The sequence below is a fragment of the Olea europaea genome, chromosome 11 (assembly GCF_002742605.1).
Source record: "Olea europaea var. sylvestris chromosome 11, O_europaea_v1, whole genome shotgun sequence".
Classification (NCBI taxonomy): domain Eukaryota; kingdom Viridiplantae; phylum Streptophyta; class Magnoliopsida; order Lamiales; family Oleaceae; genus Olea; species Olea europaea.
In genome coordinates, this window is record NC_036247.1 from 26,910,703 (window position 1) to 26,915,889 (window position 5,187).

The following is a 5,187-nucleotide window of genomic DNA, read 5'->3' on the forward strand; positions in this document are numbered from 1 at the left end:
TTTTTAAATTCTTGTGTATCTTCTATTGTATACATCATTGGTCTTACTCTTAATATAACATTTTCTATTAATTCTATTTTGGCCTTTGGGTGATGTGGTTTCCAAAATAATAATGATTTTCTCCATAAACTTTTTCTAGTTTTTCAATGATTTTTTCTATATTCACTTCTATTCCTGTTTTTATAACCTTTTTTATAAAATATTCTTTTATTTTTTATTTCATTAAATATAATTAGTTTTTCTTCCATTTATCACCACGCTGGACTGGCTGAACTCTGTAAGGTTTAAATTCTCTAGGAATTTTTAATAAGTGTCCACAAGGTGTTTGTAACATTATCATATAATTATTTTGTTTATAATATTGAAATTGTTGTATGAAATCATTTCCTAATAATATATCACATTCTAATTTATCATATTTATAAATTTTATTTATTGTTTCTTGTTTACTTCCAAGAATTATATTAACTTTACTAGCACTATTAATTATTTGAGTATTTTCTCCTGTAACTCCAATTATTTTTATATTACTATTATTATTCCATGATTTTATTAAAAAACTTTTAAATATTGTCATATTACTTCCTATATCTATTAAACCACTAGTTGTTATATTTGTTTCTACTATAGTAATTTGTATATACACAGGTAATGAAAAACTTATTTGATTATTCATCTAATTCTTTTTATATAATGTAATTTGTCCATTATGAACAATATATAATCTTTCTCTTTTTATACTAGAATCTTCTAATCCATTTAGAAAACTCATTTCTAAAAGTATATAAGGATTTATATCCATACTTTTATCTATGTAATATGGTACTAAAAGATCTATTCCTCCTATTTTTATTGGTACCTTAACTTCTAAATCTGTTATATGTACTTGTCCATCAAAATTTATATACTTATATGACTCAATTTTATGAGTTATTAGGCCTTTATTTTTAATCAAAGCTATATGACATTCACTAGTTCCTGTATCTATTAATATATTTGATCCATTTATATTTTCTCTTCCATTATAATATTCTCCTTCTATTTTCATATTTCCAGCATTCCTATACAATTTTACCTCTTTTATTTTGTTGATTTCTTTTAACTGATTTTTATTAGGTATTTTAAAACTTTTTTATCTTTTAATTAATTCTTCGTCCTTATATATAATATTATTAGAACATTCTCCTTTATTTAATTCTGTTATTTCAGGTTTATTTTTTGTTATATTAGATTCATATTCCTCTGAAATTAAACTTATTTGTTTATTTGGTTCTATTATTTTACTAATATCTTTACGTTCTTTATGAATTTCAATATATGGTTTATTGGAATAAATATTCTCATAATTAGAATTAGTAAATGTATATATAGCTCTATATTCTATAGTCATAATCACCTGGTTGCATGATATCATCCCTATGAAATTTAAAATGTAGTCCTAAAATTTCATTAAAATTTCTATCTTTTAGTAATACACAATATTTTGGATAACATGTAAACATAATTTTTTGATATGCTAAATTTTTTTCTATTGTTCGTAAATGACTATCTTTTAAATTTATTTTTCTTCTATCATGTAAAGTTATGGTTAAGGGTGAATCTATCACTTCTCTAAATAGTGATTTAAACATTATTTGTATTCCTACTAAATAAACATATTGGATTTTTTCGCTTTGTTTTTACTAACCTTTGTTAATAGTTCGTCAACTGTATTTTTTGTTAAAAAATTTAATTTGTGTTGCCCATAAATTGTTCTTACATGTATGATTTTTTATATTTTGTGATATTTATTTACTACCATTCTTTCTCTTTTCCAAATTCTATCAAAAACTTCCCATTTTCATATTTTAAGTCTAACGATAATTTTTGTAATTTTCTAAACTTGTTATTATCAAAAGTGACTTTTAATCCATATCCTTCTATTCCTTCGTATTCTTGTATATTTATGTTATTACTTTCTATTTCTTCAATTTCTTTATTTAGACCCTGATTCATCCTCTGTTTCACTTATATTATAATATTCTCCAATATCTGATATTTCACTTAATTCATCTTTTATTTCTAAATATTCTTTTTGTAATATTCTAACTTTCTTTTTATCACAATCAGGGCTTATATGACATATTTCTCCACGATTCCAATATTTATATTGGCTTTTATTTTTATTTTTGTTATTCTGTTGATTATATGAGTTATTTTTTCTTTTGTAATACATTCTTCTAGTTTTTTATATATTTTTTATTAAAATTTCGAAATTTTTTAAACTTTTTATTTTTATATTTTCTTTTATTAATTCTTCTTTTAGGATTACATCCCCATTACACAGGGGTTTCCATATTTCAGCAATATATTTTAGTTAATTTTCCTGATTTTTTCATTAATTGTCTTTGTTGACATATATATGCAAGTCTTTCAAATAAAAAATTTATTCTTGATCCTAAAGTTCTAAGTATTCCAGTGTTATCTCTAACATATTTTTCAAATTCTATTTTAAAATATATTCCCCATGAATCTAGTAACTTATTATAATACATATCTTGGTATACTTCTTGATTTTCATTACTATAAAATTGAACATAATAGTAATTTTTAAATTCACAAGTATATTCTTTGATTTTACATATATCACATATTGTTAAGTTTATTAATTTTATTCTAGTATTATCTTTTTCTCTTATTGATTTTTTTTTTCAGCATTTCTTATCCAATTTTCTCCTAAAAATTCATCTGAAATATATTCCACTACTTTTTTTATACCTTGTTTATCTGATTTGATTATTTCTGTTTGTACACTTCTTTTTATTATGTTTTTGTATCATTGCTTATTCATTCCCATCAATTTCTAACATCTACTTCAAAGGATGCTATTAAGAAATTTATTTTTATTTCAATATTTTCTCATGTGTCATCTTTGTTATATAAAAAGAATAATATCATTGAATCTATCCAAGTTAATAAGGCTTTTTTTAGTATCTATTTTGCAATTTAAATCTAGTTTTGTTTCTCCATGATTAATTGGTTTATCATAATTATCATTTAATTCAAATCTATCTTTATATTTATTTCCTTTAGGTGGTTGTCTATCTCTTACTTTATCATAAAATTGTTTATATGATTTATTATATATAGATGCATAGCTTTCATCTGTATCATGTAATTCTTGTTTAGAGGTTCCTGCTAGATTAGGTCCTCCTCCAGTATTCATTAAAATTTGGTATTCACTTATATCAGTTAGGCTTAATTGATCAAAATTTTCTATTAGCAAATCTAATTCTTCACTCATCTTCTTTTTCTTCTACTTTTAATTTTCCTAATAATTTTTATCTAGATTCTTCTTCTTCTAATATTTTTGGTAATATATTCTTTCTAAATTCATCATCCATACTTCTTATTTCTATTACTATATTTTCTTTTTCTATATATTTCTTTCCTATTCGAGTCATTTATTTTTCTGTAAGTTTTTTTTACTTATTTTTTATCTTTATTCTTACTATTTTCTTTTAATTATCTAATTTCAATTTTTAATATATTTATATCGTTTCTTGTTTCTTTTACTTCATTTCTCAAATCTTGTATATCATTTATTAACATTTTTACTAATGACCTTAATTCTTCCATATATTTACTTATTGACATCTTAATTTTTTTTTATTTCTAACTCATATGTTAATTTGAATCTTTTGTCTTCTTTTTTATCTATTATTTTTCTAAATCTTCTCTCAACTGTTTTTAGATCTACTAATTCTTCTTTTACTATAATAAAATATTTGCTCTCAAATCTTAACCTTTCGCATTTTAATTTTAATAATTGTCTATTATTTAATATTCTCATTTCTTCTGGTATTAACATTATATTTCGTATTTTTTCTTGTATTTTATCCATTTTCATAAGTAGTTTATTTAATTTTAAATGTGTTTTATTACTTGTACTCATACTTTTCTTTATAATATAAATTATTATCTTCATCTTCATATATATTAATAATTTTTTCATATGTATATATATCTTTTATTTTTTTTATTATTAATTTTTCTAATATTTGTTCATTTATTTCTTTAGGAAGTTCTTTAATTATCGTTAAAGTCATTATTTTTAATCTATTATGAATAGGTTTTAAAAATATATAACAACCTCTTTCTTCTTCTAAACACCAATAATTATCTATTTTTCTTATTTTAATTTTCATTATCACTATGGTTCTGATACCAATAAAGGGATGCTACCTAGAGTGAACAAAAATCAAATAAATCTAATAAATTTGGTAATCTATTAAAATTCAAGTAGTATTTAATTTTTTAAGGACTAAAATGAAAGATTTTTATTTTTCATTAACTCATTATGTAATATTCTAAAAATGGGGGTATTTTGGGTATCAAAATTAGTCAAAGGTTATTTTGGAAAAATGATCTTTCTATTTGGGTCATTTCCAAGTATTTCCCTGTGGATGATGATAAATTTTTTTTTTGTAGGAAAGAGCATGGGTGGACAAAATTCTATCATTTTTTAGTCACAAAAATATGAAGAGAAACTTGCCTTGTTTGACTCCCATTGAAATTTTTTTTCTTTTATACTTTTATTTTCAGTCACACATTCTCATAATATAATATTCTACTCGAAACTCAAATCTTTTTAATCACAAATTCTTCAAAAGAATTACTATTCAAAATATTAACCTCTCCTAATTTCTCTTGATAATGACCATCAGACGAAGCTCATTGTAATGAGAATAAGATTCCAGTAGAATTCTTGTAAGTTATTTGATGAGCTTTGATTGAATTATTCTTAAGATTGTAATTGATTCCTTGTACTGAAAACATAAATTATTAATAATTTGTGAAAAAAATAGTTAATTGTGTCAAGATTAAGAGACTCTAATAATATTTTTGTAAGTTATAAACGCTTATTTACAATAAAGAGTCGAACTTACTTTTAAGATAATGGTTTACAGTTCAATCGTTAATTTACATGGTTCGATCTTAACTAGATTGTTTTCTATAAATTTGGAGGATGAATTCTTTTCTCCTATTGTAATTTATACATTACTACATGTAGGGGTGGAGTCAGAAAAATTTCTCAGTACGGGCACAAATTTTTTATTAAGACACATTTTTTCCAATTTTTCTCCCAAAGTGTAGGTTTTCCAATTTTTATGGTCAATGTGCAGATTTTTTCCCAAAGTTGAGCTT